Raw genomic sequence first — 14,719 nt, forward strand, 5'->3', positions numbered from 1 at the left:
GGGCCACGCATAATGGAGAGTTCCGTACCTTCATACAATACAAAAAGACATTCTTCGAGTAAAAGACGTATCTTCGCGGCACTTACGTCGTTTTAATAACAAAATAGTTTTTGGCAATAAACAGTATTTCAACCTCAACCGATCATATTTAAAATAATTTTCGTGGAAAGTATTTAAGTAGGTACTTATAAGTTATAATATTATAGCTACTCAGTTATAGTATATTTTTACACTTTTATTCTCTATAATTCTTCCTTATTAATTTTCAATGGTGCGTTTTAGACCTATGTTCGTAATTTTTTCTATGGGTTTCGAATCAATTAAGTTAGTAAAGAAAGGTGTCAAGATTGCTGTTTATATTTTTTGCCAACCGTATTATGATCTAAAAATGCGCTACAATTTTACAAAAACTCTACTGGCTGAACTAAACCATATTTAGCTATAGCTATATATTACACTTATTTTAGAAATTGTTATTATTATAAAAGTTAGGAGCGAAAAACTAATTCCATGCAATTTTTTAAAACCTCGCAAAATAAATCGAAAAAGTCAAACGAAACGGCATAGAAATGGTATTCCGAAATTAATATTGAGAGAGGAAAATGAGGAGTAGGTACGTTTGTACGGAGAAGAGGTCACGTGACTTCGTCCCGTCAACAGTTAGGTAAGTTCAGATTTTTAAAGGCACTATATTTTAAAAAACCGGCCAAGAGCATGTTGGCACTCTGTGTAGGGTTCCGTAAGTCCCGTCCGTCCGTCACAATAAGCCTTGAACGGGTATCATGTACGAGTACGGAATAACAAGCAAAAGAGAGTAACTTCGCACCATTCACTGGCAGATCTTACATATTAGTAATTAGAAAGGATGGTTTCGTCTTCTGGGTCACTTTCGGTGTAGTTTTAATTGAAATCTTTAGTTTTAATATTACTTCTTTGTAGTTTTAATTAAGCTTTAGTTTCACAATTATTTCATATTTTTTGGACTCTAAATAAGTTCAAAAGTTGTGAGGGAGGAGTGGATGGACACAACTTGTTTTTTTCATTTGGGGCGATTATTTGCGAAAGTATTCTCTTTATCAATAAATCTGTGGCCCTAGTGGAAACGCGTACAAGTCTCGCGCAGCTTACGTGTAAAGGTTGGGTGGAACTTACACCCTTTTACACATGCGCTGCCCGAGACTTGTTGACGAGAAATGTTCATATCCACTTTTTGGGTAGGGAAGGTACCATAATTTTTTTTCTAGTTTTTGGCAATATTGATATCCATGGCAAATTGCAGCTTTCTAGCACTAACGGGGCCCACAGATAACTAGTTCACCGGACGATATCAGCTTGAGGTCCAGTTGTTTACCACTGTCACCGATTACGATTACCTGACAGGCTGATGTCGTCCAGCGAACTGGTAATCTGTGGGCCCCTAAACGATCATGGAGAAAAGCCGAGGACGGACGGATAGACAAATAGATGTACATGGCGAAACTATGAGGTTCCTAGTTGACTACAGAACCTTAAAAAAGTACCCATCAACGATAAATAATACACCGAGTCATCGACAGAAAGTAATAAAGTTGTTGACGTTCAGCAAGGCCGCGAGAACATTCAACACACCGATCCATCAATGTAATGCTGATTGATATCCTCGAAATGACATATCAATTTATCTATCTCAACCCTATTAGGACGAGATGACTAAGCTACCGGCTACTACTGGTTAAATATTGCTCAAGACTTTGATAAAACACACTCTAATAAACAAAATTCTACTATTTGTGTATGTTAATGTCTCGAGTGCTAACTGTAACCTGACTAAATAGTTTCGTGGAGCATACCGTTGTAACTATAAGTAGTTACACAATGTAAAATGCGGAGTGACATGGAACACGCCTGAGAACCTACTAAGGATGTGTAAGTACCAAAATATTAGGCCATTTTAGACGTCACTATCTAATTGATGCTGAATTTTTTTTATTATAACTGTTGGTAGTACCGCCGGCCCTCGCTTCGGATACGGGCGACCGTTGGACATTGGAACTGAACATGAAGGCTGCCGCTTAAGATACGGACAGCCTTTGAGTTAAATCAATGTTTATTATTACAGCTGTATTATTTTCATTACCGTGTTAAATACAATAATAGCAATAATGCAGCTGCGTTATACTTTACAATAATATATTTATGATATGTATTTTGTTACAAATCTGTTTACATTAGGTAGGTATCCCATATTCTTTGTAGGTACCTAATTGATAATGTACCATAACGTGCGGTGTAACTGACTTAGTTTTTCAATCCATTACTACTTAGAACATTAGCAATCAACTAGGTAGTGAATAGAATCAGGCGTTACTTTGCGGAAATCCATACTAATTAAAACCATAATATTACTTTGCTAATCCGCGAAAAGATAACGTGCTAGTCAATCAGTGCTAACCCGTTATACTTACTTACTTGCGTATTTTTACATGCAATTAATATAATAATATTTATATTTATAATATTTATATTTATTTATTTATTTAATATTTATTTATATATATTAATATTTGCGGTGGGAGGGTGGGAATATTAATTGCATGTAAAAATACGCAAGTAAGTATAACGGGTTAGCACTGATTGACTAGCACGTTATCTTTTCGCGGATTAGCAAAGTAATATTTTGGTTTTAATTAATCAACTAGGTACTTATAATCACACCCCGTTATCAGTGTTGCAGATTCATTGAAAACGCTAGGGTTGACACTTTACATTTAAATTTAATTCGACATGGTGTTTGAAGTTGTTAACAAAATAAACCTCTTTTCATCCGGTAATTAAAAAAGGATATATTGCTTTTCAGTCTATAATATGTCGTAACGTCATTTATGTGTCAAAACTTTAATTTATGTCGTATATGATTCGTTCTCAATATTCAGTTAAAGTCATGAATTTCCTAAATGATCACTTAGAATTTTCCCGGTTTAATACAGAGTTGATGGCGAAATTAGAAGTAACCCGAATGCGACGCGGAAATGGTTCGTGAATTTAATACCTTGTACAAATAACAGTGTAGGTATAAATTAGCTAAAATAATGTACATACATACAGTATTAATTTTCGAATAAATACTTAATTATTTCTTTTAAATCAAATTTACGGGTTTGTTCTGTTACAGATAAAAATATGATACATTTGTGCCAATGCACCATAAATTTTAAAGTAAGGTGCCTTCGGTTCTTATTAAAACATGTTGACATATACAACTATGACGATTGTTGGGATGAAGTAGTTAAAGTGTTCAGAAAATATACAACAGAATGTGAAAATGGATGGACAAAAGGGGAATTCAACTGCACGTGCAATAGGGAGACATCGAAATTAAGAAAAATGCTTATGAAAATATCACCTCAACAAATGGAACCTTTTTGGATTGAAGTAGTGAATTTGATTGAAAAGTATTTAAATTAGTTTAGTATATATATCCTTAATTAAATTGCGGTTGTAAATCCACAACATCCTTTTATTTCTCGCATAAGGGCCCTCGAGATAAACCTTATCCATCAAAGCAATTACTGGCCAGTTGTTCTTACTCACAATGTCAATCTATTTACAACATTGTCTTTTGTTGACTTGAGTGCTTAGATGGACGTCATACTTAAATCGAAATAACTATATTCTTAAAAAATATAGCGTATTTCTGTACACTAAGCATGGATAATTATCTGAAGGATAACGTAGAGTTTGAAACCCATGGGCAGACTATATTTTGTAAGGTATGTGATATAGAACTTAAACCGAAAAAGTTTATTTTGGAATCACATCTTAAAACTCGAGGTCACAATGACAAAGCCGGCAATTCTCCATCTTGCTTTGACCTGGATTTTGAAGCTGAAAATTTAGAAATTCAAGATTCCAGAGTTTTTTGTAAATCTTGTAATGTATCTTTATTTTTCTCCAAGTTCAGTGTACAAAAGCATTGTGATACATTAAAACACAGAAATATAAAGAATATGCAACCGGAATTCAATAAAGATTTGACTGAATTTTTTGTTAATTGTAATATACCCTGGAGCCAATTGGATAACCCCAAATTTAGAGAATTTATTCAAAACTGCTTGACGCATAAATATGGAAATGACATCAGCCTTCCGTGTGAGTCTACATTAAGATTAAATTACTTGCCAGTCATATATGAAGAAAAAAAAGAAAAGATAAGAATAGATTTAAAGGACTCCTACATATATTTGAGCATTGATGAGACTGAAAATCATGGAAAAAGCATCGCCAATGTCATTATAGGGAAGATGGATAACTGTGTCTCAACACCTCGAATATATGCAAGTAAAATTTTAGAAACCACAAATCATAGCACTGTGTCAGATTTAGTAGTCGAGACTCTAAAAGACCTGTGGGGTGGCAATTACGAAAATAATCTTTATAAGCTACTAATTTTAACAACGGATGCTGCCCCGTACATGATAAAGGCTGCAAAAACTCTTAAAGAGATTTTTCCAAATATGTCTCATGTAACTTGTATAGCCCACGCATTGAACAGAGTAGCTGACACGATAAGAGGTATATATCCAAATGTCAACAAATTGGTTGACAGCGTCAAAAAAGTATTTAGTAAATCGCCAAAACGACTTCAGAAACTGAAAGACATGTTTCCTTCAATTCCAAAACCTCCCCGTCCGGTCATCACAAGATGGGGTACATGGCTAGAGGCAGTTACCTATTATCAAAAATACTTTACTGAAATCAAAGACGTAATAAATGAATTCAACAGTCGAGATGCTGTTGCCATAGCAGCGGCGAAGCGAGTTTTTTGCAGTCCAAATTTAAAGCACGACATTGATTTCATAGTTGATAAATTTTGTTTCCTAACAATTGCAATAGATCAATTACAAAATTCCAAATTAACGTTAGAAGAATCTATGTGCATTGTTATTGGTGTCCAAAAAAAGTTGTCTATGTCAAACCTTCACCCCAAAGGAAAAATTGTATATACGAAGTTGAACACAGTCTTAAAAAAAAATCCCGATTTCAGTACAGTAAGAGTTATTTTAAATTTACTTAATAATGGGGAAGCTGAAATTACAAAATGCATTAACAAAAACACAGTGGAACATTATAATTACCTAAAATATTTACCAATAACATCTGTAGCTGTGGAGCGATCTTTTTCATATTTAAAATGGATATACAGTAACAGACGACAAAATTTAACGCCAGCTAATCTAGAAAAACTTTTAATAATTTATTCAGACAAGTAATGAATCACTACATAGTACATATATAAGAAAGTCACTGTAGCTGTCTGTCCGCCCCTATGTACCTATGCTTAAATCTTCAAAATGACCCAACCAATTGATGCGGCTTTTTTTTAGTAGATGGAGTGATTCGAGAAGAAGGTTTTTAAGTATAATGAATGCATAATACAGTAGAGGAACCCGTGATTTTCCCGTGCGAAACCGGGGTGGGTCGCTAGTATAATATATTAGAAGAAATAGTTTAGTTTTCTGTGTTTTTGAAAAAATAAATGTAGGTATTTTTAATGACTAATAAAATAAATTTACATTTTACCACTAATGAAAGTATACAAATGTTTTGCGTATGATATTTATTCAAGAAACAATATAATGTGATAGTAAAAAAAAATGTTTTATTTTACCTGTAAAAACATTCTTCAAGCAATAGTACACATGTTGCATTGACAATAATAATTGCATTGATAATACCTACCTATTAGGTATTTATTATTAAATAATAAATTAACAAAAGGTAAGATGATTATGTTAAAATATTTTTCTGTCAAAAATTTAAACAATATGTCACATTTACTCGACATAAATATTATGTAACAACCCTAGTACCAGATTTCAATGAATCTGCAACACTGATAACGGGGTGTGCTTATAATTAATACGAATAGTAAATACTTCAATATGAGAGACAATGAACAATGACGGACCTGATAAAGACGATTAGGAACGAATGACACTAAGGGCCGTTACCAACAAGCTAATGATATTTCAATAAGTAATGCAGGAATGCCCACTATATCGTCCGACTAGTTAAGCCCGTGACTAAGGTTCGGCTTTACAAAAACCCGTTATACTTGACAGACAGATCTAATATCAGCAGTTCAGTACATTTTTACATCACTTACGAAGTAGAGTTAGTATATAATAGCGAATAGATAGGTATTTTAACAATGTCGTCGTTTCGAGCTTAAGAAAGTCGGATTAACGTACGTATCTTTCTCTTATTATATATTTATATATACATATAGAGTCTGGCTAGCCAAATTTTGTTGACAATTATTTCCTTGTTGTATCACCAATTGTCTATGCTTTTAAAAAAAGTTAAAAGTCTGTTGTCAATTTATGTCATTCATTCAAATTGTTCACGGTTTATAAGGCGTTTATTTTAAATAATACTTAAATAAAATTAATAATGGCTATACCGAGTGTGGTCCGCAAACTATTATTTAAGCTCGTAAATAATTATAGGTGAACCAGGATCTATTGAGGGTGCGCCATGTTACGGAAATTTGTTGGTACTAATTTCTAGCAATGGCAACAACTTTAATAATAGACAACATCTACCCTTTATGATAGTTGTCAATATTGACAATGTAAACATTGCTTTGTCTAGTTTCGTGTGAATTATTATTAGACTGCAATAATCATGCCGAAAGTTTTAGATTTTACAGAGAAAAAGTTGTAAATAGTGTATATAGTTATTTATTGGAAAAAAAACGTGCGGGAGAGAAATTTCTTCCATTAGAAAACATAACGAAATTACCACCTGAATTGACGGGTAAGTTTCAAACTTATGGACAAATGTCACTATAGTCAGGTCGTCACGATTTGGTTGATGTCTTGTAATAATTTGATTTGTGTATTAGGTGTATCGCATGCATCGGTATCACGGATTGCTAGCGAAGGGCGTAAGGGCGGAATTAAACGACCAAACCTAAAAAAAAGACAACAAAAAAAAGAAAATAGATTTGGATGATTTTGATTTATGTGTCATACGTCGTAAAATTCACGAATTTTATAGCGTAAAAACCGAAGAAATATCCAAACATCAAACTTCGCACTTATTAAAGTTGTCGGAATAAAACAAAAATCATCTGCCAATTTCCATTGTCCCCACTATACAAATTGTTGCTATATAAAATTCAAAACGAGCGCCCTCTTGACAATACTCCCAAAGTTCTGGTTTACCTATACGACAATGTGCGAAGTCGACGTGAAGCGTTTTATAACGAAAAACTGCAATATTTACAAGTCGTAAACAATTTAGTAGGTTGGTGCTCTATTAATATTTTATTTTATAACTTTGATTAAGTACGTGAATTTATTAATACCTGAATCTCATAAACAGGACAAGTGTGTAAAAAAACGGATAAACTAGAAGTTCTGGAAAATATCAATAAAATCGAAACATTGGAACGTAAACTTATGTGCTTGTCGTTGACTGTACTTTAAACAGTGGTAAAAATTATGTGAGCTGACTTTGAGTGCACGTCAACGTATATTTAACTTATTTCCTTAGGTACCTTACGTGTGCACAGAAAATCAAAAATATTTTCTAGTATCAAAACTATAATTCCTACTACACACAGTGTGACCAGCCCAAGATTTTTTGAATTTCCCGCCAAAACTTTGGATAATATTTCAGTAGCCAGACTCTATTAAATTTATATACCTACAAACGAGTGGCCCCAACTGCCATATCGTTCGCTATCAAGTAACATGCGGGACTTAACAAAAATATTGGTAATTGACACTGCGAATAAAACGTCATAGGTTTTATACTTGATATTACATAAGAGGTTAAATCAAATTGCTTTGTTTTTGATGGCTTCGATTTTTAAAGGTTAAACGTTATACTTATGTTACTTTTGTGTGTAGATAAAACATATATACTAAGTATTTACTACCGCCACTCTATCCGACACGAATCAAAGCGCATTGCTTTGAATGAAAACCTGATTCAATATATCATTATCAACACCCGACGAGAAAAATGCTTGCACGCTTAATGACACGTCACCATATTACTTGCCAGATCGCCGTGCTCCTAGTCAAACCCGACGTACCTACTTAGCATCCAGTACGGCTACCATCAGTTTACCACCACATATACGATAGCGTGTGCGTAACTTACTTTGTATGCATCTCGCTCATACTCGCATATTATTGCGAGCGAGATGTACCTATAGAAAGTACCTAAGTTGCGCAAACATTATCGAATATTATGTCAGTTTGACACTGCTAAGGCAGTCCTGGTACGGCTACAGGTGCAAAAAAACACTATTGAAACGCGATGAAATTGCAAGTGTGTCGTGCCATAGCATCTATATTTGTAATATGCACGGGTGCACACATCAAGTGTTGACACATTGTGTCGCGTCGCGTTTCAATGGTGTGTTTCCACCTTTAGTAGCCGCGTTTGGGCGGAGAGCACCCGGTCAAGGCCGCGTGCACTTGCCCGCAAAAAACGTCCAACTGGTTACCAACTTACCATGCGTGGTTATCGTATCGTTTTTTGCGTCGCCTTACGACATAACGATACAGGTGAATTGGTAGTTTAATAAACGAGTCGAGCTGATATTAAATCAACTCCCACTTAAGATGTTTTTGGAATCGCTCCGTTCAAGTGTTGAACTAGTAATAATCGTTTTTTGTGCAACTATTATCACCGACTGGTTTTATTTGGTTCTATAGAATCAGTAGTTTTTGTCATAGTAAGTTTTTTCACGTAATTTGTTAGGATGATATGTCACTGTCAATTGTTTTTAATCTTATGATTAGAATAGCATCAACGGATGTGTACAACCTTAATAGCATGATTGCATACTTACGTTTAGAATACGGATTGTGATGTTTATCAGTGAATTAATTACCAATCTACCTATAAGTATATTTGCAACGCAATCAAGGTATTACTTATTTGCTAGGTATTCAAAATTCAGAATTGCTAATAATTGCAGAAGATATTTCCTAATAAAAATACAAAGCTAAGTACGAACGACAGACCCGAACTATTTTACGGAACGAACAGGAATAACCTCCATTCTTATTGTTTTAACACTTGTTCATGCAAATGAAAAAACTTTGTGTAGGTAACTAAATTATCAGGCCAATTCGGATGTACATACATACTTACATACTGACATGTTATTTAGTTATCGTGCGTCTCGCCCGCGCCAATACATATAAGGACAAGTACATCAGTCATCTCATCTGTAATAATATATTACACAATGAAGGCTGCAAAAATATCCGACACGATCTTATTTGTAGAGCCTTAAGAGCGTCTCATGTGTAAAAAAACCGACCAAATGCGAGTCGTACTCGCGTTTCAAGGGTTCCGTACATTAAGTCCCACTCACGCTTGACTGCACGTTTATAATAGGTTTTCCTGTCATCTATAGGTAAAGAACGATATTGTGTACTTTTTTAAAAATTTTAGACCTAATAGTTTCGGAGATAAAGAAGGGTTGGATATTTTCTTAAATAACTTCTAACCTATGTACCTATTTTAAAATTATAAAAAATATATATTTGAAATTCTCAAGATGAGCTCTTTCATTTAATATATAACACGATATAGTTTGAAAGCTTGTTTTTTTTTACTTTCTCATTAAAGTGGCCCCCATGTTTAAAATTCATTTGTTTACGTTACATGTCCATCTTTGGGTCACTAATTTACATATGTGTACCAAATTTCAACTTAATTGGTCTAGTTTCCGAGAAAATAGGCTGTGACAGACAGACAGACGCACGAGTGATTCTATAAGGGTTCCGTTTTTTCCTGTGAGGTACAGAACACTAAAAAAAAATCGTACTTGAAAAGTAAAATGCTCTAGTGCAGAAACGTATAACTTTCTGCACACTTTTTAAGAGGCCCACTGATTAACAGTCCGCCGGACGGTATCGGCCTGTCAGTTGTTCGGAACTGTCAAAATTTTGTTCTAACTGACAGGCCGATAACGTCCGGCGGACTGTTAATCAGTGGCCCCCTTTAGAACAAAAATGACCTTCTTCAGAGCATGAGAAATTATAACTTACTTAATGAAAATGTTATAGGTGGAACCTATTTAAAATCAATGGCAATATGATGGGTAAAATTCTTACAAAATGTCGAAATGTTCGAGGAAGCAGCGCAAGTAATTACGTACGCTTGTTCCAAAGTTTCTACTTGCTACGGCTCTACATATTCAAGTTGCACATATTAAACATAGGAAATATAAAATGACCGTGATTTTATTTAAGTAAATTCCTACTTTAAAAATGTAAGGAGTGGTGAGGATTTGCGTTTTATACGTCTACCTATATGTATACTTAACATAATAGTTTTAAGTTTAAAAACCGCATAATGTGATCAATTAATATAAATTGAGGAATTAAAGGAGAACTAAATTTTAAAACATTAGTATTAACTTAAATAAAATAAATGTTTTAGGTTTTTAGGGGAAAAAAGCACAATCAGAGCAAACATTGTGTGCAACTCGTTTTCCATCGAGGTAAATTAATTAATTATATCGTAGGTATATCGAGTGACAAAGAATTGTTGAATACTTAGGTACATATAATATATCTTCTATTAATATAAATGAATAAATAAACAACCTCATTTTTGGAGTTGTCTTGAAATTTTGTTAAAAGTTCTAACCCCTTCTTATTGTTTTCGGGGCCTCTTGCCGCGGGGGACACTTCGACCCATAGGGATCTTTTGTGCAATTACCCCCTAGAGAAGATCCGTCAACTACTCAAGACTCTAACCCCTTATTCAGAACCTATTTTTTTAACTACCCAATTATGGTATCCTACTGCTGGGCAAAGGCCTCTCACCTTGTCTTCCACAACTCCCGTCTTACAGCCTCCTCCGACCAGTTGTTGAGAAATGTGTTTAGGTCCTAACCTATTTACTTCACCTTAAATAACTTTTATACCATTTATGGTGTAACTCCGGAGAGACCGTTTTTAGTGGCTAAAAGACCGATGCGAGAGCGACACAGTCTACCGCAAACTTGACTAGGAGACATTTTCGGAAAAAGGTACTGAAATCCCTTGTCGTCGTTTTTGTCTCTTGTCAGCGAGTGCGCCAAGTTTAAAAGTTTAATTAGACAGTTGTATTAACTGTCGAATATTAGTCTAACTGTATATAAAAAAATATTCAACACACGGGCAACATCTTCGTTTGCAGTTCTTAAAGCACAAAAGGTTCGGTTACATACCGATGAATTTAAGAAAAAATATAATGAAACTAAAAGTTATACAAGCAACATAAATACCTACTTATTGATAATGATTAGTGAAATATCACCTGATATGATACCTATAGGTAGAGCCGGGGCAACTATTAGGTCATTACCTATGAAATTGGCGTTTTGTTCGGAGAATTTCAACGAAACACGAATTTCCATACAATTAATTTTGCGGATATTTTTTTGATGGCTAATTCAAACCAAACAAAATTTTTCCAGTAATTTTTGACACCTTTAAGGTATGTTTTCAATATCTCCATTTCTTGAAAATTGATACCATTAGAAAAATATAAGTAATTTTAATACTCGAACCGACAGCACATGAAAAGACCTATTTTCAAGGCTTAATTCTGAACACTTAACAATAAAAAATAACAATTAATTGTATGTAAAATCGTTGTTTATTGAGTGCACTGTAGTTTTATTGTAATTGTGTATGTACTTTTGTAAAAAAAAAAAAACTAGGATCAGACTTATATCTATGAACAAAAACGCCAATTTCATAGGTAAGGACCCAATACAATACCTATGTAAAAAAATCAGGCCTTGTATAACGAAATTCGAAAATAAATAATTAAATGTCCGATCCAAATGTACAGGTAGGTATCTAATTGAGCACCATTTGCTTTCCCGCGATGATTACGGATTCAAGGAATCCGATTGAAACGGATATATTATTGGTTATTGTAGTATTTGGTAATTATAATTACAAGTAATTACAATCCTTTTAGAACTCCTGGTTACGGAAACAGAGTAGGTATACAGTCTAAACCAAATTAAATAAATATATGTACTTAGAAATAACACATTTATTACTTAACAAAGTTACTAATTTCGCTTGGCTGGCAGAAATATAGTTTACCAATTTAACAATTAAGTACGGCCAATTAACATTTTTATAAATCATAATGAGACTTTTATTATGTCATACATTTAACAGCAGCGAGGCTTATTTCCGGCTAAACCTGAAATGTACCTCACATGTTCCTGTTTACTGCTTAACCATTAAAGTTTAAATACCTCATAACTTATATCGTTTTTTAATAATTAATTATAAAATACATTTCATGATCATTATCGGGTAAGTCCATTTAAACATAATTATGCAAAATGTAGGGAAGCCGTATCTTACATGCATACATTTAAGCTTTTATGATTTCCTTTCAACTCGGTTAGCACTAAGTATATAAGGGTATTTAGTTAATGTTAAAAGCACCTTGACCACAGTTCGCTAAATTTGGAAGCCGATGTTCCACAAATAAATAAATAAATATCTCAATTTAAGCGCATTAAAGCTCGTATATGATAACTATGATAAGACATAATTAGTGATCTTATTTACCTGAAGCTGACGGCAACCGCACTTTCTTCAATGATATCACGACAAATGTTCAAGTTCACACGAACTGATCTGAGTACAGAAACGCGCGAGCACTGGACCGTGGTCAAGCAAGTGAACCGACTAATGGAAGTAATGGGGAGTGAACAAAAGGTGCTCGGAGTCACGGGCGCGGAGCGGAATACGGACGCGGCGGACAGGGCACGCGGCCGGCCAGGCGTCTCAAACGGAATGAAATACTGAAGAAGACGACGCGGTCTTATATAGACGTGACCGTAACCTGACGCCGGATAACGGGCTCACGCCGCCGCGCCGAACAAACCATTTTCAATTCTAATGCAAGAGGTATTAAGATGCTTAATGCATCCCTAATCAAACCCCTTCTCACCAGAACAGATAGATTTTCAATAAAGCGCCCGAAGCTGAATACTGCAATTCGCTAACACTATGTATTTAATGCTCGTGAACCTAAAGGCACGGCTATTGGTCAATGCCTCATTTAAAGTTATAAAGTGCTTAACAACATCACTTCCCTATTTTATAAAATCGGGTTAGGAATGCAAAGCGTGCCTCTGGATCGGTTCCTAAAAATATAACTACTTAGAATTACAGATTTTATATATCACCTCTACGGCACTTTAACCTACTACCTACTCAATTAGTACATGATTTCAAACGAAATATCTGGGAGACCGAGCTTTAATTGCTCGGAAAACATACAAAAACTCAATAATGCGCGGTTTTCCCAGAGATAAGACCTAGCTAGATCGATTTATCGCCCCCGAAAACCCCCATATAGCAAATTTCATCGAAATCGTTAGAGCCGTTTCCGAAATATATATATAAATAAATATTGCTCGTTTAAAGGTATTAGATATAGCATGGTTATTTACAATAATGTCCAATTACCAGTGACGTATTTACCATATAACTTAGTTTGGAGGTATGAGCGAGTTCCCGATACTGCAGCGTTGCTAAAAGCACTGTCTTCACAAACAAAGTAACCATGCAGCAAGCTCGAATGCCTCCGAGTTCAGTATGGCATGTCGTCCGTGCTCTGCAGCTCTCTAATGGTCCCCGTGAAGCCGTTAACTAAATCCCTTGCTGCACCTGGCCATGTATTCCCACCACTTGCCGGAGACTTTGCCTCTAACAAACTAGTACATAACAGCGACCTCAAGGTTCATTTCAACTTTGTGTAAGTGCTGACCACATTTATACTAACTTTACCTTATAGTCTGTATCTTTAGGTATTTAAATCATCATCATCATCATCATCTCAGCCATAAGACGTCCACTGCTGAATATAGGCCTCCCCCTTGGACCTCCATACGTGCCGGTTGGAAGCGACCCGCATCCAGCGTCTTCCGGCGACCTTAACAAGATCGTCTGTCCATCTTGTGGGTGGACGTCCTACGCTGCGCTTGCTAGTCCGTGGTCTCCACTCGAGCACTTTTCGACCCCATCGGCCATCTTCTCTGCGTGCAATGTGGCCTGCCCATTGCCACTTCAGCTTGCTAATCCGGTGGGCTATGTCGGTGACTTTAGTTCGTCTACGGATCTCCCTCATTTCTGATTCGATCACGTAGAGAAACTCCGAGCATAGCCCTCTCCATAGCTCGTTGAGCGACTTTGAGTTTTGAGATGAAAGGTATTTAAATAAAAGCTGATAAAAATAAACAAAATCTACCCTCAAATGGCTCCTTAAACCAGTTGAGGGTGGATCAAAACATTACACGATCAAATAATGTAGGTTAAAGTCAAGTCGACCAATAAATGTTATAACTACCCGAAAATTTACAAATTCTTTGTTTACTTTTATTTAAATACTATCTAAAGAAACAGAGTATAGGTTAGGCCAGTGGACACCAAACCCCGGCCCGCGGGCCAAATCCGTCCCGCGATGCGTTCCAATCCGGCCCGCCGACACCCAAAGCGAGTGCCCAATGTCCGGCCGACGGGAGCCAGGCTCCAGGGGTTCAGCATTCATTGAGAGTGGAACTGTTCCTAACCAGCAACCAGACTCCGTCCCCCAGCGCAAAACCCGACGGTGGCCCGTGCGAAAGTTTCTGAGGCGCAATATGGCCCTCAGGTAAAAAAGTTTGGAGGCCCCTGGGTTA

General features: G+C 35.6%; 1 protein-coding gene across 1 annotated transcript in view; it reads right to left on the reverse strand.

Moving 5' to 3' along the window:
* The window catches only part of LOC134804200 (uncharacterized), a 78,685-nt gene extending 65,622 nt beyond the window's left edge, over positions 1 to 13,063 (reverse strand). Inside the window, exon 1 of the mRNA XM_063777155.1 lies at positions 12,603 to 13,063. The gene's annotated coding sequence lies outside the window, so the exon portion shown is untranslated. The remainder of the gene's footprint in view (positions 1 to 12,602) is intronic.
* Between the last annotated feature and the right edge of the window lie 1,656 nt (positions 13,064 to 14,719).

Source organism: Cydia splendana, chromosome Z (assembly GCF_910591565.1).
Source record: "Cydia splendana chromosome Z, ilCydSple1.2, whole genome shotgun sequence".
In the NCBI taxonomy this organism is placed as follows: Eukaryota; Metazoa; Arthropoda; class Insecta; order Lepidoptera; family Tortricidae; genus Cydia; species Cydia splendana.